The sequence below is a fragment of the Rhinolophus sinicus genome, linkage group LG02 (assembly GCF_036562045.2).
Source record: "Rhinolophus sinicus isolate RSC01 linkage group LG02, ASM3656204v1, whole genome shotgun sequence".
NCBI classification, from domain to species: Eukaryota; Metazoa; Chordata; class Mammalia; order Chiroptera; family Rhinolophidae; genus Rhinolophus; species Rhinolophus sinicus.
In genome coordinates, this window is record NC_133752.1 from 49055712 (window position 1) to 49082727 (window position 27016).

The following is a 27016-nucleotide window of genomic DNA, read 5'->3' on the forward strand; positions in this document are numbered from 1 at the left end:
TCCTTGAAGTAGATCTATTAATGCAAGGGTCATAAAAACAAGATGTGCCTTGAAAACATAAGGGGACTTGGTGGGACAGGTTGGATTCAAGAATCTCCATTTTTGCTTCATTAAAAATTATTTTGTTGGAAAACTGCACCTGAGAAACATCAAAATCTAGGATTCATTCCATAGTTAGGTTTAAGACAGAACACTTAAGATAATGTACTCAAGCCTTCCAAAGCTGACTTGAGAGAATGGTGCATTTACTTGTTCTTTGCAATTTCTACATCAACCACCACCTTTCAGCATGTGAAGCAAAAAAATAATAATTAATAATTATAACTCCTACTTGTTGAGAGCTTATGTTGTGGAAGATTATATGCTAGAGCAGGGGTGTCAAAACTGCGGTCCAGGGGCCAACTGTGGTCCGCAATCCATTGTTAATTGGCCCGCAGCAAATTCCAAAAACATATTTAGTTTACTTAAATAAATGAGGTGAGGCAATACGTACTTCACCTCAAGTGAGTGGCCCGGCTGTTTGTGTATATTACCACATATGGCCCTTGGTAAAAAACGTTGAAAAAAGTTTGGACACCCCTGTGCTAAATCAGCAATTATTTCCAAACCTCACATCACCCCTGAAACATCATTTCCTTTCTATAGATGAAAAAACAGGCACAGAGAAAGTAAATTTCCTGGGGTTTTAACTCTGTTTAACAATAAATACATCATCATTCCAGCATATTCATTCAATCCATCATTTAGTAAATCTTTTCTGAGCACCTCAAAGGAGGTCATACTTCCCAGGGGGCCACGCCTTCCGTGGGGTAATGCAGGAGATACAATAACTGCGAATAGGTTGAACAGTTATATAGCACACTCACTTCTTTAAGCAGAAGATGGCCAGTCCTGCCCACTGCCATTGCCTGGGAAACCTGACATGACCAGTTCTCAAGACATCAGGATCCATCTCTTTTAAGTAACACCTTGCTTTGGTTCTGACCTTTTCATTTTTGCTTTTCGTGCTTGAGTTAACACCCCAGCACTGCCTTATTAGCTATGTAACCTTGGGCAAGTTATTTAAACTCTCTGAGCCTCAATTTCCTCATCCTTAAAGTGAACATAATAAAACTACCTACCTCATAGGGGTTATTATAAGGATTAATTGTAAATAGAGCTCTTAGAAGAGTGCTGGCAAACTCCAGAAGCAGCTAGTCTCTCCATAGAGACAGAAGGGGTGGGCTCAAAATCTGAGGGAGTCAATTGCTCCTGGCTCGCTTGGTGGTGCAAGGTGGTGGACATCTCCCTGGATAAGCTCACCCGGAAGCGGAAGAGCAGGGCTGCAGCAACGGGGTGTCCCAATGCCAGACCTGGAGTTGGAGGTATCTGATCTCATGATGGGATCCAGCAGAGCCTTCTCAGCCAGCCAGTATGCACAGCCACCTTCCAGCAAAGGTTTGACGCTCGGCAGAAGACTGGGCTTTCGGATGCCTGGCTCCAGCTGGGAGTCCCGGATGCCTGGGGAAAGCTTTTGCAGCAAGATGCCCAGTTCCATATCAGAGGGAAAGTGCAAGATGCCAGAGAGAAGCTGAGCTCCCGAAAGCCTTAGAGCCTGGTGCCCCAGAAGCCCCTCCAGGTGGCCGAAGCCTGGATAAAGCTGTTTGAAGCCGCATTCCCCTACTGCCTTCATGAACCCTGCACTCCGATTGGGACAATGACCCCACTCTGAAGCTCACTAAAACCATCCAGTTTCCACAGAAAAAGGCCATGGCACCACTTCATGCTCCTACTGCTGGGATGAGGATCCATGTTATCAATAACCACCAGGCCAAACAGAATTTATAAGACCTGGATGAAGACGATGACTTTGTAGCTCCCATTCCTAGGAAACATGAAATTTGCAGCCTCTAGCAGGTTTCTCCCTCACTCATAGAGGCTGAGCAATCCCAAGTTTCCCACTTCCAAGGCCCTCCCCCTCACCAAAGTGGTTCAAAATGACGCATACACAGTTCCTGCTCTCCCCTCTCCTGTTTGAACAAAAGCCTAGATCAATATGTCCTGGACATTAGTGAACAAGGAATAGCCCCCCAAAGAGCTGCTGTCTGCTGAGCCTGTCCTCAGCCCTTTGGAAGTTACCAAGATATCCACGAATAACCTGCACCCTTGAGACACCGAGGAGGACACTGCTGAGCTTTTCTGTATGTGTGGAGCACTGAAGTGGTCTCAGCAGGCCCATCCTCGGGCAGCAGAGGTGGTCTTTGTGAAGTAGAACAATGCCATTACCAGATGTATATGAGATGTAACAACCAGGCTCTGCACAGGCACCCAGTGAAGTGCAACCTTCACATGAATGAGAATGTTATCACCTCAGACCACCCCATCCTGCTACAGGTAAGTGACAGCCCCTCAGTAAAAAGGAAAGTAAGCTGCCTGTCACCTCATCCAACCCCCTGCCGAAGCAGACACTGTGTCATGCCAGGTAGCATGTGGAGTCTCTGGTCCCGTTCCCCACATAAGAACTCAGGACATGGTGAGGCCAAAAAGGAACACCCACAGAGCCATAGATAGGGGAGTCATACCACTATTCTCGCTGGTGGCTGGATTGGAGACACAGGAAGCATCAGCCACACAATCCGCAACCTGCCGTCTACTTCTCTCTGTCAACCAACCTCACTTGCTAGCTGCAATCTGCCGTGCTAACTGCAATCCGCTCTTGCTAGCTCAGCCATCATCTTCTTGCTAGCCCCCATTTTTCTGCTAGCGTAGCCACGGCAGTTATATTAGCGGCCAATGGCTCACTGGTTACAGCTGACCACCAACTAGCCACAGCTGATGGCCATCCAATCACAGGTGATGGCCATTTACTACCTGAGCCAGCACTTCCCCACGTGAGGCCAAGAGCCTGGAAACTGCACTCCTGGCTCTGTCCCCACACTCGACCCATACAGGATCTCGCCTCACAATCTACATGACAAGCATCTTCCACGAGGGGCCCTGTGCGGGGAGCCTGGAGGTGAATGCAATATCCCGGACACAGCCAGGTTTCTCAGGGCATGATCCAGTCCTTCTGGGCACAGCCAGACTTCCTGGGCTTCTTAGCGTACCACCAGTCTCCCCGGGCACAATCAGGGCCTCTCACGTACTGCCACTCTCTCTGGGCACAGCCAGACTTCCTGGACTCAGCCCGGGCTCTCAGGGCAGAGAGACTCTCTCTGGGTCTCTCAGGGTACCATGCTGGAACAACAGCATCTCACAGTCAAGGGGCTTACATATTCTTGATGGCGGCTGATCAAGACACAAAAGCAAACATCTGCCAGTTCCACTACGTGGTGGTACGTTCCCAAGCAAACAGTCCATGGAGGACTCAGCAAGCATTTCCTCCTGGGACTACAAGTCCTGCATCTGGGCTGCCTCAGCAAGACCTTCCCAGCCCACAGGGCCGCAATGACCTTCACTTTCTCCAGCCTGTTCTGGTTGGGGAACCATCCACGTCTTCCCACCCCTCCATGGGGGTCCAGCTTTCTGGCAGCTGCTCCTCCTGGTCTTCCTGAGACTGAGTGTTTATACGCACAAACTTCTCCAATGCCCTTCGGAGAGCTTTGGCCGGCACCGTACCCTGCTCACTTCGCCATGTGTCATGCCAGGTAGCATGCAGGGTCTCTGGTCCCGCTCCCCACAAAAGAATGCAGGACATGGTGAGACCAAAAAGGGAACATCCACAGAGCCATAGATAGGGGAGTCATACCACTATATTCTCGCGGTGGCTGGATTGGAGACACAGGAAGCAGGAGCCACACTATCCACAACCTGCCATCTACTTCTCTCTGTCAACCAACCTCACTTGCTAGCTGCAATCTGCCGTGCTAATTGCAATGCGCTCTTGCTAACTCAGGCATCATCTTCTTGCTAGCCCCCATTTTTCTGCTAGCGTAGCCACAGCAGTTATATTAGCGGCCAATGGCTCACTGGTTACAGCTGACGGCCAACTAGCCACAGCTGATGGCCATCCAATCACAGGTGATGGCCATTTATGACCTGAGCCAGCACTTCCCCACGTGAGGCCGAGAGCCTGGAAACTGCACTCCTGGCTCTGTCCCCATACCCTGACACCATCCTGAAGTCACTCTTCAGTCCTCAGGAACTTCCATGACCACACAGCCCACCGAATTCAAAATCAAACTTTGAGTTGGAGAGTGAGCAGGGGAAGAGGAGGGTGGCTCTGTTTCCCAAAGCAAAGCTTGTGACCATCAGACTGGAGACCCCTGAACATGGGAAGGGTCTCAGGGGTAGAGAACTTCCTCACTGGAGGAGACCAGCCTTTCTGTTGTGTTCTACCCTGTGCTCTTCTGTGCATTAACATTTTCTGCAGCATGCTTCTTCTCCCTCCACCTCATCACCAAAAAAAAATTTTTTAATAAAAAAAATAAAAAACTGCTGGCACACAACAATATGTGTTAGTCATGGTTGTTATCATTACTGCCATTATTACTGTACCACACATGAAAAGTACACAGAGTATTTACTAGAGTATGAGAAAAATCTCAAGGTATGCTCTTCTCAGAAAGGGAAGCCCACAGGAACAGATTGGAGCACATTTATTTTAAATTGACTTGGTTCAAAGCTTAAAGACAAGTCAGTTTCTGACTCCCAAATCCAAGGGCCACTATGGTTTGTTCTGATAGTCCACACTGAATTCAGTCTCCCCAAATTAGAAGTACTTCAGTACACTCCCCTGGCCTCTCAGAAACTAAGTCCTTTTGTAATAGACTGTACTGTGCCCCCCAAATCCTGACTTTAAGGCTGAAGGATTTAGTTCCCCAACTGCTAGGTGTGCTGCCCTCCAACTCTCAGCTCTCAGCCCCTGGAAATTGCCCTCACCGGGATGAAGACAACCACCTCAGCCAAAGACTTACCTTCTTCCTAGTTCATCATGCCTTCAATGACACACTGATGCAGAGACATGAAAATGCAGCCTCCAAGCCCCAACTGGGGAAAACTCCAAAGGTCTATTCCTGTTGCAGAGCTCCCCACCGAGTCGGCCACTTCACAGCCCAGCTTCTCCTTCTGCCCACCTCCTCCCCAGCATGTGGTAAGCCCAAGAGCATGCCCTAATAAGCTCCCTGCATGCTCACCTCTGACTTAGAGTCCACTTCCCAGGCGTCCCACCTGCAACATCCAATCTGTAGACATAAACTCCAAGTTTGCTCCATGTTAAAACAACTCTTCACAGGGACCAACTTCTACTTAATACATCAGGCACCTCCCCAGCTGCTGTGCTTCCCAATCCATAGACCTTGTTTTCTGCTTCCTCCTTGCTTTTGCTTTTCCCCCTTAAACTCATAGCCAAAGACAGAACGTGTTCAAGTAATATTCTTTCCAAAACCTTATTCCAGGCTTATTAAGGGATTGGGTTCATGAAACTTTGTTCCTACCTCACTTAGGGTGAGTTGTCTCCCATGAGTCTCCTCAGCACTTTATGCAGATAAACTTGTGTCAGGCCTGCTGAACCCCAACTACCAACACAGCTGAAGCTCATTGGTTTACCCAGTCCACAGGATTTACCATTAACTGCTTAATGTTTCCTGGTAGGAGGTGAGCATAAATAAATATTTACCTTCTAAGCAGAGAATAGTCATATTCAGCCCAGTTTAAAGCTGGAATTTTTAAAAGACTAAACAGTTTCTAGTTCCTTCTGAAACCAAAAGAATCATCTTAGCAGCAGAAGGCACCCACGTGAGGATGAATTCAACCCATTTACTATCTGGGCTATACAGTTTCCAGCTTTCCAATAAGGAGGGCATGACATAAATTTTCTTCACAGCCCAAGGCAGGTATTTCAAATGCGTACCTCTGCTTGTTGAGCACACACCTGACCTTACTTGTGTCTGCTTACCGCTCTCAACTCTGCCAGAGGCCTAGAAGAGGATTAATCCTCAACACCAGGATGACTTTCCTTCATGCAGAAAGTCAGCGGAACTGCCACATGGAGAGAAGAAAAGCAAAACAAATTGGGTGACGTGGCTTTGTGTGGACAAGCTTGGTTTACGTTTCAGCTGCTCTCGTTGTCAGTCATTTTTATGCTGTGCTGACAGTTATCCACGGCGTCACCACTGGAATGAGCAGCCCCTTCTCCTCTCCATCCTTGTTCTCAGATGAGGGGAGCAGATGGCACATGGAGGAAAGGGTAAACTATATGCCAGGAAACCCAGACTCTCTCCCAGGAACAAACTTATTCTGAAGACATCTTCCATCAGCATTTTTTTTTAACATTAGTCACATTTTAATCCTAATGAATTTATCAAATGGACACTTTATGCTTTAAATAAGTGTATCAGCTAGAAAAATGGTTCTCCTAATTATAGTACATATACAATAAATGATTTTAGTTCAGGAAGAAAAAAACTGAAAAGAGGAAGAACTACCATGTGTTAATTTATTATAACAAATAAATGAAATGGCTACCCTATTATTAATAGTGATAATACTCAGCTACTATTTATTGAGTATTAACTATGTACCCGGAATCATACTAAATTGTTTACATTATCTCGTTTCATCCTAGTGACTAAACTAGAGTGAAGGAGTTATGCCCCAGTTTACAGATAAGAAAATGAAGGTTGCAGGGATTAAGCAGATTGTCCCACCTAACACAGCTAGAAAGTAGTGGGAAAGAGATTCCAGTAAAGAAAGTACTGACTCTGCCCTTCACCATTAACTCATTGGCCACCGGTCGCTTTTCACACCTTCATGACAAAAACCAGGATAGACATCCTGCACTCAATCAGCTGTCTCCTTGTTACTGGTAGCCGTAATCTGTGCCATGACCTGCCTGTCCTAAGACTCCTCCAGGGCACTACATTCCCAAGGCCTCCTGTTTGAAGACCCTCCCCCTACCAGCCTGGCTTCTTGAAGGAAGGAAGCCTATCTGGCCCAGTTCACAGTTCCCTTCCCTTGCATTCAAAGCCGCTTCAGCCTGGACACACTTCTCAGATGCTACAAGCATAACAATAGTTTTCAGTAAAGCCCAATAAAGCTTTCAATAAAGCCAAGACTCATCTTAAATTGAGGGCAAACTCTCTAACTCAAGGGCTTATTTGCCTATTTTTAATCTTCCTAGTTACACAGTAAACACTGAGTTATTTGCATGGTATGGCTGAACAACTACAGGTGTTTTGCTTTTAATTAGAAAAGGAATGTCTGGGCACAGATCACTCCCATTTGGAAATAAATGACTATTCCTTCCTTGTATCTTGTGGCCTATAGAAGTCTCCTTTAGCACTCAGTTTGCAGCTCTCTGGAGACTTGACTCACCAGCTACCCAATAGAAAGCTCATTGACAGCAGATTTGTTAATCTTCTGTCCCTGGAGGCCCTTATTTCACATAGGAAGTGCCAAAAAAACAATTGTTGAGTTGAATGTTATGGTTCTCTCATACAGACACAAAGTCCAGAGAAAACCCCTCCTCTAGAGTGAGCAAGTCATCCTGGTTTGCCGAGGCCTTCCTCGTTCAGGCACTGAAAGTCACATGTCCTGGGAACTAACTCCCTCAGTTTGGGATAAATATGGACAGTTAGGCATCCTATCATTTTCTCTGGCATATGTACATCTACTTAAAAGTCAGTCCTCCCCGCCCTCCACGTCTGAGACAATACTCCAAGGGAAAAAAACAAAATTATCATGCATACACATTTGGACTTTTCCAAAAAACATAAAATGGAATCTAACATGACAGGTGTAGAAACATAATTAGCTACAAGATAAAAAGAAGACAAAATTTTAGCCCAAAGATATTTCTTTTCTGTTTTCGTTTTTAAAGAACCTCATAGTTACATCATAAATATTGAAAAATACAATGGGAGGGGTGAAATGATGGCAGAAAGGAGCCAGACCCTCAATATGTACTGTCATCTCTCAGAACACCAATGTAATGTGTGATTTTAGCAGCATACTGTGCACATGTTTAAAAAAAAATCAATTTTTCTTAAGAGCCAAAGGGTTAAGGAGAGGTCGCAGGCACAATTGGAGAGCCTAAAAGCCAGATATTATTTTTGAGAGACTATAATAGCCTGGTGATCAGTTCAAGAAAATCACAGTCATTCAAGATGATGTCTTACATGTACTGGCTTCTCTGTAAAATGAATTTACCTTTTCATTATTATTTACTGAGTGAGCCAGTATTTCATTTGTATGGATTTTATCCAGCAACTAGAGGGAAAAAAACACAGAAAATCTAATAAAAAGATGAAGCTGCTGTACAATATTTTGAGTCTGTATCCTGCGTTTTGAGGTCACATTTCTGTCTTTTTTATGATGTTCATTTTAGAAAATGAAAAAAGTGTATACATATGAAAGTGTGCATTTTATGTATTCCAATTTGCAGCTAATTCAACCTGACAAGTATGGAGGCCTATCTACCAGGAATGACAGCAACAAAATAGTGGCAAAAATAAAATCACAACTTCACAGCAGGTTGGTCTCATTGGTTTATCATTTGAGTGATAATATAGAATCTTGTCTGCCTGGTACAGGCATTTCAGTTCTACCATTTCAGGATGGGTGGTAGAAATATAATGCAGTTAGATTTGACATATTGTGCCATTTCTGATTTGGAAAATAGGACCACCTAGAAAGTATGTTCATTAGCAAGTCCCCTCCTCTTGAAAGGGTCCTCACTAAACCCCCAACCTCTCCATGTCTCCTCATTCAGTGTTAAGTCCTGGGGTGTAGGGAGCTTCACAGTTAAACATCCTGTTTATACTATCATTGCATTGCGCTGCCAACCAGGTCAGAGTTCATTAAATTGTCTTTAAAAATCAAAATCTCTTACACAATGATTTTCCAATCTGTGCACCCCAAAGTGCTACAGAGTCACTACAAAGGATCTATGACTTTATTTTGAACTTTCCTAATTAGTGGATACAAAAAAATATAGTTACCAAAAGCAACCCAAGTGTCCATCAACCGATAAATGAATAAGCAAAATGTGGTATATACACACAATGGAATATTAACTATTCTGTCTTAAAAAGGAAGGAAATTCTGACACATGCTACAACACAGATGAACCATGAAGACATTATGCTAAGTGAAATGAGCCAATCACAAAAATATAAATACTGTATGTTGCCACTTATATGAGATGCTTAGAGTCGTCAAATTATAGAGACAAAAAATAGAACGGTGGTTGCCAGAGGTTAGGGGGAGGAGGAATAAGGAGTTATTGCTTAGTGAGTTATAGAGTTTCAGTTTTACAAGATGAAAAGAGTTGTGGAGATGGATGATGGTATTGGCTGCACAACATTGTAAATGTATTTAATATCACTGAACTGCACACTTAAAATGGTTAAGATTGTACATTTTATGTTATGTATATTTAAAAATTGGGGGAAAATATATAGCTACCATCATATAAGGATTCTTAAACTTTTTAATACAAAAACAGAGTCCTTATATTCAAAAGGTTGGGAACCACCAGTCTAATGGGAAAAGTGTGTATGGGAAATACAGAACCTGGGGTCTTATCCTATCTCGGACACTAACTAGTTTTTGGAGCTTATCTGAGTCATTTATCTTCTCTATACCTCAGTCTCTAAATCAGATAAATAAGGACAGGTGAAGGGAAGCTCAGTGAGAAGTGTAAAAATACCCTTCAAAGGAAATAATTATGACTTATCCAGCTTCCTGCCCCATTGCTAGTAACCATGACCCCAGATATCACATAACAATATTCATTTATCGAGTAAATACCAAATCCACTTGGAACCATAATTATGAATCCCAGATTCACTGATTCGGATTATGTATTCCAATCGGATCTCTAGTTGTCAATACTTGACCACATTGTGGTTCCCTAACTCTTCAGCTGCTTTGAGAGTGATGGAAACTTTATTTGTCAAATGATATAGCTTACAGAATTCAAAAACATGAAGCGATATTCCCTTTTAATCAATGAACCGTCTGGGTGTCTGTACCACCCAGATCCAGAGCCATAGAAGTAGTCCCGAATCTTATATGTCCATCAGGAGAGAATCAACCACCATTCGGTAGTCATAGCCTGCTGCAGTAGAGGTGAAGGCTGGGCCACATGTCACTGGAGTGGGGAGGTGGGACAAGTGTTGGCTTGTTTTCCACACCAGTGATTACAAAATATCCAGGCTCATTGCTGACTTCCCCTAATTTTCAGAACTCTGGCTAAATCCTAAATCTTAGCTTGAGCTGAAAATCAAAACTCAAGCTAAAATCAACAGTAAAACCTGAAGAATTCTGAATAACAGTGGTCTTTGAAGCAACAGCGCACCTGTCCACTTTAATTTAAAGATAAGCTTCAGACATTCAATACTAAAAACTATTTGAAACCACAACTCTGTGGCCCATCTTGATGGATATAAAATAACATTATTGTTTGTATGAAATAACATTAAAGAGGAAAAATGGAATATAAAATGGTATTTTAAAACAAAGTGATTGATTATAACTATGCAGAATGCTTATATGTACATTAGTAAAGATGGATTCTTTTGAATGATAAAAATGGTTTAATATTTATTATTTTTGGTAAATTTGTTTAAGTTTGAAAGGAAATTAAAATGGAAGAAAAAACTGTGCAGATAGATTCCATACAACTTAAATGGAACCTGTTTTAAACAAGTGACCTGGGATACTAGACCATACAAGGCTCCCTTAGAAACCTCTGACATCCTCAGGTCAAATGTTTGTAATTCAGAGGCCATTTTATTATATAAACCAAGTGGGTGCCATCCTGGTCTCACACTCCGCCATAACCTTCATTTCTGTTATTCTTTGCTCTGCCCAGATCTGAAGCTGAAAGTTGTTAGAGAAGCAAAAGTGCAGCCCCACTGGAAGTGGGTAAAACCTCCCAACTCTTTGGGCTGATGGTATTATCTGTCAGAGCCGGAGGGACGCGAAGCCAATCAGGAGAGAAGGATCTCTGCTGTATGTTAATGCTGACCTTCTTGGAGCAACGTGCTCTCTTTAGCTTCTACACATGTCTAATCACCAGGGAGTTGTCTAGCTACACGAATTTTTCACATTTGTCAGCTAAATCAGTGCTCCAAATGCACAATGCAGCACTTAGAAACATTATGTGAATTTATTAAATTCTCTGGAGGACTTTGGGTCCATAAAGCAGTAAATTGATTACAGGGAACCGAGGCCATAATATTTTCATCAGCAACAAAAGCAGTCATGTTCCCATATTGTCCATGGCATGTGAAGAGAAACTGTTCCTCACTTCACTTAAGCCAGCAGGCTGAGAATCACACAGCAAAAGAGAAAAAAGCCCTGGAATGCGCAACATAATCCATCATTTGATCCGTTTCTTTTAAAAAGCCAGCTTTCCAGGTGTCCTGGTTATAAGGAAACGTGAGAAATAGAAATGGCCTCTTTCTACTCTGGATTTGCCTATGAATGCTTCCAGAATTAGGACTTGAGATCATCTGCTCATTGACTTCACTGTGCTTATGACATTGCTATCAAAATGAGGAGCATTAATGGCCAGCAAAGACGAGATGAGGGGTTAGTGTTGACGACATAATTTTGATACTAAACATTCTTATATGTGGTCTAGTGGCTGTATGACTGACTACCAATATCTCCACCAAAAAGAGAAAGGACAATTATAACATCTTCTAGGATGCCTAGGATGCCAGGAATTATTACAGGTGCTTTCCCATATGTTATTGTATTTCAAGCATTACAACAACCCTATGAGCTAGGAATTATAATTCCTGTTTTTAAGTGAGAAAACCAAGGCTTAGGGTAGTTGAATAAATTGCCTCAAATCACAGAGCTGATATGTAGTTCAGCTGGGACCCAAACCAGGACCAAAGATGTCCTTCCTCCATAACCCACTTCAAAATATTTGCTGCGCATTTCATCTAAAAACTTTGACTCTTGTAGAAGGTAATTGAGCATCTTTCTGCTGCTGCATGGAGCAAATTCCCCTTCTTGAATCTTTCTGGATGATGAGGCAAGAGTAAATCTGGGGACTATATTGTTAGTGTCTTGGCACCAGAGGTGTCATTTTTAGAGCCTTCTCCTAGAATATGACTTTGGCCATTTCACTGTGTCTTTGAAACTTCTGCAGTCATCCTGGAAAGTGATATGATTATAAAATTCAGGTGTGGTGAGGAATAATCTTTTTTTAAATCTATTACTAGATTTTAATAAACGTCTAAAACTGAAGCTGATGTAGAATAATATTGAATGTCAACTATAATACATGGTCATGGGATGTAAAGTACAGCATAGGGAATAGAGTCAATAAAATTGTAACAGCTTTATATGATGTCAGAGGGGTAGTAGATTGGGGGGGTGGTTATCACTTTGTGAGGGGTGTAAATGTCTAATCATTATGTTGTTTTGTACACCTGAAACTAATAAAAAATAAACTGTATAAATAGATAAGTAAAATGACCACAGTTCTTTCTCTGTGTTGAAGGGTGGTACAAGGGGCATAATCAGAGGGTGAGCAATTCTCACACCTCTGTAGTCTCTAAACTAGACAGGTCTGTGTCTGAGGTAAGCAGAGACCTTGTTACACAGAGCAGCACGGGTTTAGGGAATATCGACTCCCCGCCTCATCCCACACCTGTGGTGCTGTGATGGCGAAGTAGCATAGCAGGGTCTTCATGAGGCCTGCAAACAGCCGGGCTAAAGGCTAACATGAAAGGAAGGGCTCTGTTTTATTCATCTGTGGATTCCCAGTGCTTGGCAGGCTGCCTGGTACGTTGCAGACCCCCAATAGGTGTTTACTAAATTCAAATGAAATATTAAGACGGCTCAACAGTTTGTCAAGTTAAATGTATCAGATTATTAAGACTTACTTTGTGAGTTGTTTTGAAATGTAGTAATTTGCAAGCATAATTGTATTTCATACGTGGTAATTCACAAAGCTAAGTCCAACACTTCCCCAGTTCATCTTAAAGCTATATATTCAAGCAACTCTTGATCCTGTAGCAAAAACTATCCATCATATCCAATTTCTTCCTAGCATACGTGCCCATCCAGAATAGTCTTTCAAAACTGGAATTATCCAGGTCACACCAGGGTATATAATCAACCTGGAATTAATTAGCCATTGTTTTTGTGTGTTTCTTCTTCCCCATACTATTGGCTGCAGTTTTATGAATTGCAAAGACTGTATCTCCCTCTGACGTTTTTGCTTATGGAAGGTGGGTGGCTTTTTTCCCCTGTTGCTTGTCTGATGCTTTAAAAAAAATCCTATCAATCGTTCAGAAACTAATCTAATTCATTTTGAGATTAATATTGTGAACTCCATTTACACAGCCCAAACCCAAAAGACCTCAATTGCTACATGAAACAGCACCACCTACTGGCACAATTCCCACATTACACCCTCATATTCTCAACCCTGAAATCCATTTTAAAAAGCTGAATTTTCTCCTTTTGGGAAACTTTGACAAGTAACCAATTGGAAAAAAATCTTCAAACAATAAATTTCTTACTCTATCCTATCTTCATGGAAACTACTTTCTGCTCACAGTATTTGTTTTTTTAAAGAAAGGAAAATATCTAATCTCTATCTTTTTCTTGGACCATAAAATTGTAAGACAGAAAAGTCTTTTCCAGACTTTCCTTGAAATACTTTTCAGGTCTTTCATCAGAATCAGGTGGATTCAAACCCAGCATATCATGTCTTTGTGTTAAATATGTTCAGCAGTACTATTCCATGTGTAGTAAATGTATTTCTTACAAAACACCAAAACAAGCTTTAATAATAATCATATAGCTGGGTTTTTTTTCACTGTGAATGTTTATTTCTGATCAGAACATTCATTCAACAAATATTTACTCAATCAACTACGCTTGGGGATACCACAGTGAGAAACATGGACTTTGTCCCGACCCTCATAAAAATTACGGCCTGGGGGAAAGAGTAGACAACCCGTACACAATGCCATAAGTTTTATAGTGGAGGAAATTGGGAGTTGTGGGACCACAAAGCAAGAGCACCTAACATAACCAAGGGGGATTCAAGGACAACCTTACAGCAGGTATTGTTGGTATCCCATCTGTATCCCCTCAACCCACACTGAACATCATTTATAGATTTAATAGATAGTTCTAGTCACACTGGTGGTTTTCTACATCAAGTGCCTATATCTCCACAAAATGGGCCAGAAAAAGTGCCAGGGAATTAACATCCCCAAAGCAACCCTCAACCAGTCAGGGATGGGGGTTGGTGGATAAATACCCCAGTTCATTGCCCCTCAGTAGATAGTTCTGAAGTGTTCCACTCAGCCTCTTAAGAGGTCCCCAACGGAACATATGTAATTATTATGTTGATAGCACTGATGGGATTTCAATAGGCTCAATAAATAAATACATCTTTCCCACACGTAATGAGAAAATTAAGAAATAAGACCAAAGAATAAGACTGGATATCACGTTGTTAATATTGGAGAATGTGGTTCACATCTTTAGGCAAGTGGATTCCATTATACTCAGTCTAAGAATTAAACTCCAGTAGGACCCCCACCACCATCTCCACAGTTTTGCTTTATTCAGTTTTAGTTGCCCAGGGTCATCTTTGGTCTGAAAATATTAAATGGAAAATTCCAGAAATAAGCAAATGTTAAGTTCTAGATTGCACACCATTCTGAAAAGAGTGATGAAATCTCACACAGTCCCGCTCCATCACACCCGACACATGAATCATCCCTTTGTCCAGTGTCTCCATGCTGTATATGCACCCCTTAGACACTTAGTAGCCATCTCAGTTATCAGATCAGTTATGAGAAAGAGAGAGACCACAGTCACATAACTTTTATTACAGTATGTTGTTCTAATTGTTCTATTTTATTAGTTATTGTTGTGAATCTCTCACTGTGCTTAATTTATAAATTAAACTTTATCATAGGTATGTATGTATATATGTACAAGTATGTATGTATGTATGTACATATGTGTAGGAAAAAACATAGTGCATGTAGAGTTTGTTACTGTCTGGGGTTTTAGGCATTCACTGGGGTCTTGGAACATATGCCCCACGAAGAAAGGGAGACTACTACACTTATCTTCTGAGTCACAAGCACCACAGGAATGGGACAAGCCTCAGAGAGATAGGGCCTGTCCCTGGTATATTTATGGCAAGGAGGAGCACAGTAGAAAGCAAGCTTCCTGCAGACAGCCTCATTCCCAGAAAAAAAGGGGAGAGGCTGAGCCATACAGTCAGCTTTGTGCATTACCACATATGAAATGCAATTAAGCTTGCAAATTACTACATTTAAAAACAACTCACAAAGTAACTCCTCTGATATATTATATATATATATATATATATATATATATATATGAATATATATGTATATATATATATATATATGAATATATATGTATATATATATATATATATATATATATATATATATATATATATAACTTGCTAGTTCAGTGATTCCCCCACAACACTGCTCAATATAGTAAATAAAAACAAAATCTTTTCACTTCCACACTCTAAGTACTCTTTCCAAGTGATATTGGCCCCCAATCAAGGCCGCAGTGATAAATTATATAAACAGACAATGATCATTAAATCAATGGTCTCTAAGACATTAATAAATGGATTGTAGCCATTTGGTGTGTCTGCCTATCAACAGCATTTAAGAAAAGCTTTGCTTTCTTCTGATTTTTCTTTTAACATTTTTGTATACTTACTGGGTGCTACATGTTTATTTAACCCTCATAATAAATTTATGGAGTGAGTACTGGTATTATCTCCACTACTCAGATCAGGAAACTGAGGCTTAGATTAGAAAACTTGATGAAGGTCACACAACTAATAAGAGTAGAGCCAGGATTCAAATCCTGGTCAATCTTATGCCAAAACCCATGTTCTTAAGCCTATCCTTCCTCAGCAATCATTAAGCTAAATGTATGTCTTAAACTAAGTCATTCATGGAAAAGAACAAGAACTATCTGATTTCATTCATATAAAACAGAAAGCAACAAGTGAACAAACAAAACCAACAAAAAACTCATAGACACTGACAACAAAATGGTAGTTATCAAAGAGGAAGAGGGTGGGGGAAGGTTGAAGAGGGTAAAGGAAGTCAAATATATGGTGACTAAAGGAGACTTGACATTGGGTGGTGAACACACAATGCAACATACAGCTGATGTGTTATAGAATTATTCATTTGAAACTTATATTATCTTATTAACCAATGTCACCGCAATAAATTTAATAAAATAGAGAAAAAAACAAGTCATTCAATTTGCTTTAAATGAGAAATACCAACAGGACACTGAGCTCTGAAACTAGTTCATAAATAATGTAAATTGATTCTGCTTCTATCTTTTTAGACAAAACATTGCCACGTATCTTCCAATCTGAAATTAATCCCAGTAATATCTCTAACTCTTTGAGATTCTATTTATCCCTATTCTCTTTATCAACGAGCTTCTCTCATTTCAGCAGTTTCGATTATCTATAAACACCACCTGTGAAATATATACAATTCTGGAAAATGCTATAAATAAATACAGCATACACACTATTCATACCGCAATTACAGCCCCGTAGTACTTAGAGTTGTAATTATTTTTCATGTCTTTGAGTTCAGAGAAGTCAGTGACATTTTAGCACCTAAAATGACACCTCAAATTGTGTTTATTTGGATAAATGAATGAATGTCTCTGAAGCGTTTGACTTACTAAAATAGGTTTCTCACAGGATTTTTCTATTTTGGAAATTTTCAAAGGTATGTGAAGTGAACCCAAAATAGATCAACTCAAGTGAACTTACTTTATGGTCAAGCTTTTTTTCTTAATGGAAGTAGATTGTTGGACCAAAGGTAGCTACTATATCTGGACCTACAAGGAATACACATTATCCAGAAATCCTAAGCTTGATGTTTAATTTATCAACTCAAAGTATGTTTGAGTTGTCTCCTCTTAAGCAGAGGTTGAGTCTGGGTCATTGCATTGTACTCAGGAAACAAAGTATTTTGGCACTTTTCAGAATTGCATACATGGGGAAAGGGTATGGATGTGTCCTAGTGTCCCAGTAGCGGAATATAGTGGGCTGTGGTTGCTCTTCTAGTTCACTCATTTGCACAGCAAATGTTCCCACATATCCTGTCGCTAAGGTAACATATTCATGTCACTAAGGTCCCTTCTCCTCTGCCCCCACCCCAACCACAAGGGATGACCACCAGACTCAAGCTGGCGATTCATGGTGCCTCATTACTTTATCACATGATTTGTGCAAGGCTTGGCATGTCACCCACATTAGGCCAGTCCTTCCTTGAGATCCCTCTATTTATACTTGAGTCATAATGCAAAACGATTTTAAATCTGGACTTCTGGCACCAATCTTCCTTGAAACAAGAGGGAAAAAAAACTAACAGAAATAGAAAAGGGAGGGAGCAGGTCCTGGTGACACTGGGTCCTGGATCTAGCCTCCAAGGCCCTGGCTCCTACATCAATTCCTTCACTTCTGTAAGATAACCCCTTTTCTTGCTTAAGCTGCTTTGAAATGGGTTTTTGTCACCTGAAGCGCAAAGAGACATGATGCACATACCAAGGCTTTGCCATAGCCAGATAATGTAACCTCCTTGTATGACACTGTTTCTACGGGGAAACATTTTCAAGTCCAAATAGTCCAACCAGCCCAAGAGCCCTCACAAAGTTTTTAAAAACAATCTGGCACGTTAAGGATAAGTTGAATTGAATATGTTCATAATACTGACCACAAGATGGCACCGAAAGCATTCTTTCAAAGACTTCGCAACCAGACACTCCAGATGATTGCCAAATTCCAATGTCCTATTTAGGCCCCACATAGGTCCTATTACGTCACAAAATCATTCCATTCTAGATGATTCCGTATTCATTCTGGAAGTTACAGTGTTCATCACAGAGCATCTTTCACTTAATGGTCTTCAGCAGATAATCAAATCACCAAAATGTTAGACAAATGTAAAAAGGTGAAGTTTGGCCATTTCTTTTGAGATAACAGATCTACCTGCAAAGTGTTCAGAAAATCTAGTCATATCAACATGCTGTACGACAGCTGAGATAACCAAACCCCCATTGTGCACCCACAAAGTTAGCCTGATTATTCTTTCTTCATGGCCAAACACAACTTTATGTTATTTTTTAATTATTTTCCCACATAGAGTCTCAAGTTTATGTCCCTGTCTTTAAACCAGATTTAGTGTCTGCTGACTGGCCCAACAAGTCTTCTTAAAGCTTGCCTCCAGTTTTCAGTTACAACCTACTACACATGCGGCCAACACAAAAGTATACTACATCTTACAGAGTCGATCTTTGAATTATATTTTAATGTGATTTTGTGAAAATAGAAGGACAAAGGCTCTGAGATAAAATACAAGGATTCTACCACCAGAATCTGCAAACCCTTTTTAAGTGCTTCTCTTTTGCCCTCCCTTTGATAGTAAAACACCATCATGTGTTATGTCTTGATCACAGCTTGTAATTTTCCTTTTTGGCACTTGGCACAATTTGTAATCATACATTTCTATTTAACTATTTGTTTAATACTTTCCTCCCTCCATCTACAGTTATTATCTCCAAGGGAGAAACCATATCTGTTTTGTACCACTATGCACTTAGCGCTTATAAGAATGACTAACACTCAGTAGATAGTTCTTGAATGAATAAACAAATGAGAGTGTCATTCTTCCAAGCCAATTTCCTGAAGTACTTAATTCAGTAATTTCCTGAATTACTATAAAACAGACGCCATTGTTTGTCAAGATAAAATCTGTGTTCTGGTCAATAATGGCAGGTACACAGAATAGTTCCAGAATCCAGTCCAATCCAGGTTGGCAGAAAAGCCTTACTCAGAGGGCCGAGGATCCGTACCAGTCAAGGGCATTCAACTGGTTTCCAGCACACACTTTCCTCTATATAAGGAAGATGATGGCTAAGAAGTTCTGAATCTATTCTGTTCCCAGTGAAGAGTTCTCCCTAAACGCTCTTGAACACGAGTGGATCACACTTTTAACCTGGTCCCCACCCCTACACAGGGCTCTTCGCCAATTAACATCTTTCTAATCAACCTCTCTTCCTGCCTTTTCTCTCCTCCTCGTACTCACTGTTTCACTGTTTCCCCGGGGATCTCAGTCAGATTTCTCCCATTTTTATCAACAGTTTAACCTGGCTCCAGCTTGTTTCCTGGGTAACAAGAGCTTTTTCTTCACAAATTAGCATACGTACAAAAGTATTTACATTGAATATAAAGACTGCTCCTGGAATTTTTTTCTCCAAGAATATTTTGACCATAATAAATAAGTGATGGTGTCAGAAGGATGTCTAACTACCTGTTAGAGGTAGTTTTAAGCAACAAAAATTAACTCTGGCTGACTTAAACTAGAGAGCAATGTATTAAAAGAACGTGTGATAGATTATTCATAGAATCAAAAGAAAAAGTGTAGAATCAGACCTCAAGGAAGAAACAGGGCAGCTTTGAGGATCTGGGTAGCAGGAAATAATAGATTCTCTTCAAGATGCCTCAAAGTGAACCTTTTCAGTCCATGTTTAGTCCTGTGGACACTTCACTTCAGATTCCAGTTTCAGAGAAGGCCTAGAGGGAATCATGTGACCAACCCTGGACCAGAGATGGGGTACCTTGTTTGACAGGCTCACCAAGAACCCTTTCGTGAGAGATGCTTCAGTTACTTGAAGAAAAGGAAAAAGGTGATGTCCAGATGTCCATTAGGGCCTCTAAACCTAGTAGAGATTCCGTTGGGTCCTGAAGTGTGCCATGTATCCTTGAGAAAAGACAAGCATAACATTCTTCCAAAATAGTCTCCACAGTGATAGGTTTGAACTCTGCTCCTGGAATTTTTTTCTCCAAGGACATTTTGACCATAATAAATAAGTGATAGTGTCAGAAGGATGTCAGAAAGAAAATAAAGGAAAATGGGAATTTAAATGGCCATTTCCAAATATCCAAAGCCAGTTCCAGGCACACTCTGAAGTAAGTCATTCTTCCTTCATTCATCATGTCTTTATTAAAAGATTATGCTCTGCTTTTTTTTCTCTTTGTTTTTAATTGCTATTCCTCTGTAAGATGATCTCCCTTTTTCCCCCAACCCCAATACACACACGCACACACACACACACACACACACACACACACACACCTCTCTAGTTACTGTCTTGTCCTGCTTAAACAAGTAAAAAGAGCTTCAGTCTAGAAATCTGAATCTCTTCTTTTTCCATCTATATCAGCCCAGCTCACAATGGTTAATAAAGATATATGTGTGAAGTGCTTAGTAAGTTGCTACATGCACAGAAAAATAAGATAGTATGTTGATTACTAATAAAGTATTATTTGTGAACCATTTCTTGTTTTTCAGGGTTCTTCTCCCCTCTCCACTACTCTCTCTACTTCCCTGAAGTCCAGGAGTCTGATGACTAATGGGTTTGGGGGGAGGGGTTTGATAATGGAACAAAGAACTTGATAACCCAAATCCTGAGAGGAAATCACAGATTGAAATAGTTTAATATTTTAAACTTTTCTCAGGTGCTGGAGACTAGCCTCTCAACAAGTCTTCTTAATATTATTGAATCTTTAAGGGGGTCCAAAAATAGCACCCCTCTTCTCTGCCTGACTCCTAAACCAAGCCAGACATCAGATAAACAAGTCAGCAGACCAAGAACCAAACAAAAGAACTTTATTCATAAAGTCTGGGTTGGAGAACGAGGCCTATTGTGAGAATCAAACAAGCTTCCTAAGCCCAAAGTCTTGAGCTTGGAGCGTCATCTGAGAGAAAGCTGAGTCACACAATTGGCCAACTCTTGCACTGAGGTCACTGGCTACTTGGGAAGGGCGAGGTGACCAATCCCCATTTTTAGGACTTTTAGTGTGTTAGTTCACACCAATCCAAAGCATGTCTTTCATACACTTGCCATCTTTATTTTCACTAACCACTAACTGAGTTTAAAATTTCCTTCAATTAAGAATACAGGCAACAAACCACGTAATATGAGCAATACCTGTGACTTAATCAAACAATCAATATCACAAGTATTTTGACAATACTTTACAGTTGTTGCAAATATCATGAAATATTATATAAACTCATCACTACTTTCAAATTACAGTAGTTATTAGACCTACTTACAAACCTACTGAAGATGTACATATAAATTTTAAACTATTTTAATAACAGTATTTTCATACTATTGGTTTTCTTTGTGATACTACTTGTTTTATTTTATGCACTAAAAAATATTTTTCTGAGATTTACCAGATTGCCACATGATTACATGGCACAATACAATTTAAGAGTCCCTGTTCTCATGGGAGTTTATATAAGGTTTTAAGCCAAATAACATTATCAGATTATTCTTTCACAAGGAAAACTTGGGAAACCTTTACAAAATGATCTAGGGTGAGGGGAAATTAATGCATCTACAAAGTCCTTTATAATCTGGCATTCACACTTTGTCCTGCCTCTTGCCCTGCCTCTTTCTCCCATATCTATCTCAGCTTCTAGACACTTGGTCTTCTCAATATATCCCATATATTTCATCCTCGTTACCTCACTAAGACTCTGAACATGTTGTTCCCTCTACTCTGAATGACTGCCATACTCTTTTCCACACCATGAGTACCTATACCTGCTTCACAACCTAGTTCATATCACCCTCTCTTTGAAGCTATTGTCTTTCATATCCCCAAAGCCATAGCACCTTGGACATAACCTAGCATAATACATGGCATGTGGCATTCCTAGTTATCATGTCTATCTGTCTCCCAGACTAAGCTGCAATGTCTGTTGTCCTAGTATCCACAGGAATGCAGTCTGCCATCTCTTCTTAATCTGTCTCTTCTCAAGCTTACTATGTTGTTTTCACAATTAATCATATATATATATATGATTTTTTTTTTTTTTTTTTTTTTTTTGCCTCAAAGGTCTCTGTCTCCACTGCATGCAAAAACGTCTTGCACCTCCCCTCTTCCCTTTGGCCACCATGCCCACGCAAGTCCTCCTGGTCTTCCTCATCCTCACTCCAAGACCACTCCACGTTCCTAGTTGTCTCCCCATCAAGTCTCCCCTGTTGGTGACTGCTCTGTGCAACTTCATGCCTGCATGACGATGAGCGCGGGGAGATTCTGTCTACACGGGCCACACCACCATTTCTGCTCTTCTCCAGCTGTACCACGTTATCATGGGGGTTGGGACAGAGGACGTCTTTTCAATGCTTATTGCTTTCAGGCTTTCCATGTGAAGTGAGGGACAGGTGTTCTCTACATTGACATCCTCCAAAACTCACTGAAAGTGTCTCCTCTGTCATCCTCTACCGTTACCACATGGCTCGGTGCAGCAGTCTCCTTCCAGGCACTTGTCAGCATCAAAGCCTCAGTCATTTTCCCTCTGAATCTTGGTTTCCCACCAGTCTCTTAGACCTTAATGCCAGTCAGATGGGGAACTGCTCCCACACCGTCGTGCATCCTTCTCCAGACTAGTTAGAAAAGAAACTCAATGCTTAAGGACTCCCCTGCTCTCTCAAAAATCGGACTCTTCCAATAGGAATCCTGGTTTTCAGTATAATAATTAATACTGCAATGTGTTTTTATCAATCAATTCAGAAACTCAACTTTTACATTTGTCAGGACCAAAACAATGAACGCTGCCATAAGCAGAAGCCAAGAGGCAACAAGAAAACTTCAGGGAAGAAAAGCATTTGCAATTCTTTCTTGTCACACTTGTCTGTGTGTTATGTAAAGACTGAAATGGACAATAAAGACATTTGTACCTTGCTTTCTAAAGTCAAATAATGAGTTAAACTAAGCCAGCAGAAGTCTTGGGAACTAAATCTAGCTTGCATCCCTGAGGATCAGAGTTGGAAACACCTGGAGAATTCATCTTCGTCTAATTCCTTCACTACAAAGATGAGGCACTGAAGCGCTGGGAAGTGGGAAACAGGTGAATTAAATGACTCCCCCGCGGACACAGAAACCTACTATCTCTTTTTACTTTTAGCTCCCATCTATTCAGTGCCTGCTGTATGCCATGGTGACTTCATAGTTCTTGTCTCATTTACTCCTCTGTCACCCCCGAGAATACATCTGATTAGGCTCATTTTGCAAAGGAGCGACTGGGGATTGCAGAGGTGAATTTACTTGCCTAATGTCATAAAGTTACTAAATGAAGGGCCAGTTTTCAATTCCATAATGTTTGATGCCAGAGCCCAGGCTCCTAACCTGGACCTACTGTGTATCAGACCCCATGCTGAAGGTTAAGAATACAAGGAAAATAAGATACAATACTGAGTTGCTGGACCTGCTAACAATACAAGCAACTGTTAGTCTGCTGCTATAGCCTGCAGTGACATTCCTGTTAGGGTAGGAATAAGGATTTCTCCTTTGAAATCTACTCAATAGCAGCAACTCACTCATATGCAATGTCGCTTTGTACAAAGATCACAGCAGTTAGGGTCTGAAGACTCTGGTTCTAACCTCAACTCTGCTACCTACTTATCAGTTGGGAGTCCTGGGTTGGCCTCTGTTCCCTACCTGAAAAAGAATTAAATGTTCATCCTGGTTAGCTCACAGGACTATTGTGAGTTTCAAAGATCATAGACTTGAAAGCCCTCAGCAAAAAATCGAGAATTATTGTAAATACCCATCTGAGTTACATTGCATAGTCTCCTACAATGGTTTTCAAAACTTTTTACAAATAATTATGATCAGTTTGTGAAAATTTAAGAAAATAAGGCACAATAGTGGTTCATAGTGGGAAGGGAAGCATGGGAAAAGCAAGGAACCACAGATGAATCCAATAACACTAGTCATGCTCTGGCTCTTAAGTTGATGTGGTTCCAAGGGTTCGCGTTTTATTAATATGTTTCTTAACCTACATATGTGGTACAGACATTCTTTTTTATATGTTAAATAGTGAATAATAAATGTTTGCATATTTTAAATAAAGAAAGTAAGGCATTAGTGGAAAAAGCTGTAAAGCAAGAGGTTAGAAATATGTGGACTTTTCAAGGGAACTTTTGTGATTGGTGTTCTTTTATGGAGGGAACTTAAGGCCACACAGATTTTATGAGTGGAGGGGGAATAAAAGAAACAAGAAACATATCTAACCTACTGATTTCTTTAAATTCAAATGCCATCAACTTTCAGCCTTAGAACAGTTTCGTGCCCATTTTCCCCCGTCAAATAGTAGGAGATGATTTCCTCTTCCAAGAAAAAACTCCAATCTATTCTAGAGAGATAACACATTTGTCATAACTATAAATTTATTTGGAAGAACAACTGGGGTTTATGCTGGCCATCTGGAGAAGACAAATGTTTCATGTAAGCATGTGGGAAATTTCACTGACAACATATGGAGCTAAATGAACTGTCTTCAATATTGCCAAAAGGAGAAAATTCCATTACACACAAGGAAGGTATCTCAACAATCACCTCAAAATAAATACACGTCGATCTCTTAATTTAACTAAAACATATGTAAGGTATAGCTGGGTTTTTTTTTCAATGTAGTGACAACCAAATATAGCCTCTGCAGAGAGACGCCTTGGGTTCAACTCCACGGGGACAACCTTGAGATCACTGCATTCATCTGCTCATGTTTAAAGAAATATGACTGCCTGCAACCTCCCTACTTTGCACACCTTCCACTCCTCTGAATGCTTGATGGGATTTCATGGAAAAGTATTAGACAGGAAATCAAAAGTTCTAGCCCTACCCTCATCACTAAATCACAGAGTGACCTCAAACAAATCCTGTCACCACTGTTTTAGTTTTATTCCCTCAAAAATGAAGAAATAATTCCTTCCCTATTTGCATCTTAGGGTTTTATGAAGATACTATTAACACCTCATGTTAGCGTAATATTTTACAATTCAACATATGTTTCAAAGAGTTTGTTTCATTCAGTCACAACACCTTATCGGGTAGAGCTGATAAGATAGATCCACTAAGTCACTGAGACCCAGACTCCTTCCAGATCTCTCGTCTGCCTCACCTGAAGTGTGGTCCTTATCCTTAGGGTCCAAGATGGCTACCGGAGTTCCAGCTAGCACATCCCCAAACCAAGCAGCTAGAAAGAAAAAATATTTTTAGAGATATTTCCCAGAAGTCCCATACAACACTTAGATTCATGTCCTTTTGACAAGAACCTGTTCCCATAGCTATACCTGGATGCAGCAGAGCCTGGGGGATATATTTTTCAGCTAGGTATACTGATATCTTGAATAAAAGTGGTGTTCTGTTACTAAGAAGGAGAAAGTGAATGAATTTGGGAACAATAAGTAGTCTCTGCCAGGGGGTGTTTTGGAAACACACCTACCTAGAAGAAAGGGGATACATAGGAATGTCAGTAGTTTGGAGCCAGATTGTGGAAAGCCTAGAATGCCAGGCTAAGAAGTTGAATTTCATTTGGTATCTAATAAGAAACTGTGACATGATGAAAGGGGTGTTTTAAGAAGCTCAATCTAACGGTGGCTTCAGAGTTGGAGAATTTTGGTTCCAAGACTGTTGTAATCTAGGAAGAGATTAAAAAGATCTAGATGCTGTTTGAATGGTGATGACAGAGAAGAAAAGAATAGATATTTTAAAGGAAGAATTCAATTATGTGTAGAAAATCCAACACTGAGGGATAAACAGAGAACCACAGTCTCCCTCACTTTTATTTGAAATCAGAGTTCTTGAAATGTCAAACACCATTACCGGCCAGTTACAAATCTGCAAAAATGGCAGGGGCCATATACACCCCCTCCATAAGGAGCACCAGCAGCCAGCCTCGGAGCCAGGGCTCAAAAGTCTAACTCACCAATCATGGTCTCTCCACCTCAAGAGACTGGGAATATCTAGCCCAAGATGAGAGAAAGATTTGCAGGAGACCTTAGCTCCTGCCCCAAGGCCACACTAACAGACAACCTGAGGATGCCCAAGATGGGGCCCAGGAGAAGCACCCAGCAAGGAAAAATACCATTTGTTCCTGCCCAATCAGAAGGTTGTCAGAAAAGGTTCTACTTCAGTAACCAATGAATGAATGAATCAATGTTCTGAAAGTTTTTTTCAGAAAGTTGGGCTGTAGAACAGGTGATTAATTGGCAAACTATTTGGAACTATTGCCCAAAGATCCACTTTCTTAATTTCATTCAAAACTATAACATGACAATAGCAGAACAAAATCTCCTGAATTGGTATTGAGTAGAGAGAAGGAAGAAATTTAAACCCTGTGGTATCAATTTCCCATTATATACATATTTTTAAATCTGCTAATATGACATTATTTACTTTATTAGTAGAAAATGAAGTTGAATGAAGTTGACGCCGGCCTCAGATTTTGGCTTATGTCTATGGATTTCCTTCTAATGATATAAGCAATTATTTGATGGGACCACTTTAGAAAGAAACGAGATCAGTACTAGGAAATAAATATTTCTTGCTGCAAAGCAAATATAAGAATTCACATGTACACTTAGAAATGTTTTTAAGAAAAAAACTAAACACACAAAAAATTCTGATTTGGTCATCACTTCAGTGATTACTATGCCTCTGTTAGCTGAATGACTTGTGCTGCCAAGACACATGATTCTGATCCAAAGCTACCTCAACAACGGGTTAAAAATAGCAAACCAAAAAAAAAAAAAAAGAAGAAAAAAAAAACTGAGCACAGGCACCCAAAGAAAGACCAGTGCTGAAGGAGTCAGACTATAAATAGAAGATCGAGAGAAAACAAGGTCAAAGAAACAACCAAAATGTTTTTCTTTAATACAAAGATTCCCAGGGCACAGTGAGAAAGTGGGTTACTTTTTACACTGTTTTATTGAAGGTTGCTGTGGTTTACCCATCCTGAAATTCTAAAAGATTTTTTCTGTGGAGCAGCATTCTCTCCTAACAATAACGGTGTGTTTACAGAAGAAACACAATGCTACCTGCCTTCTCCTGCTTTCCCCCACCCCCAAAAGTGGGACTACAGCATTGTGGAACCTCTAATTCCCAGTATTCATGAACCCCTTTGTGATTCTGTTAAATTATCCCTTTTGTGTG

The 27016-nt window shown here is 40.6% G+C and overlaps 1 pseudogene; it reads left to right on the top strand.

Annotated features, from left to right (window-relative positions):
- The window catches only part of LOC109447185 (polymerase delta-interacting protein 3), a 30057-nt pseudogene extending 7959 nt beyond the window's left edge, over positions 1 to 22098 (top strand).
- The last annotated feature ends 4918 nt before the right edge of the window (positions 22099 to 27016 follow it).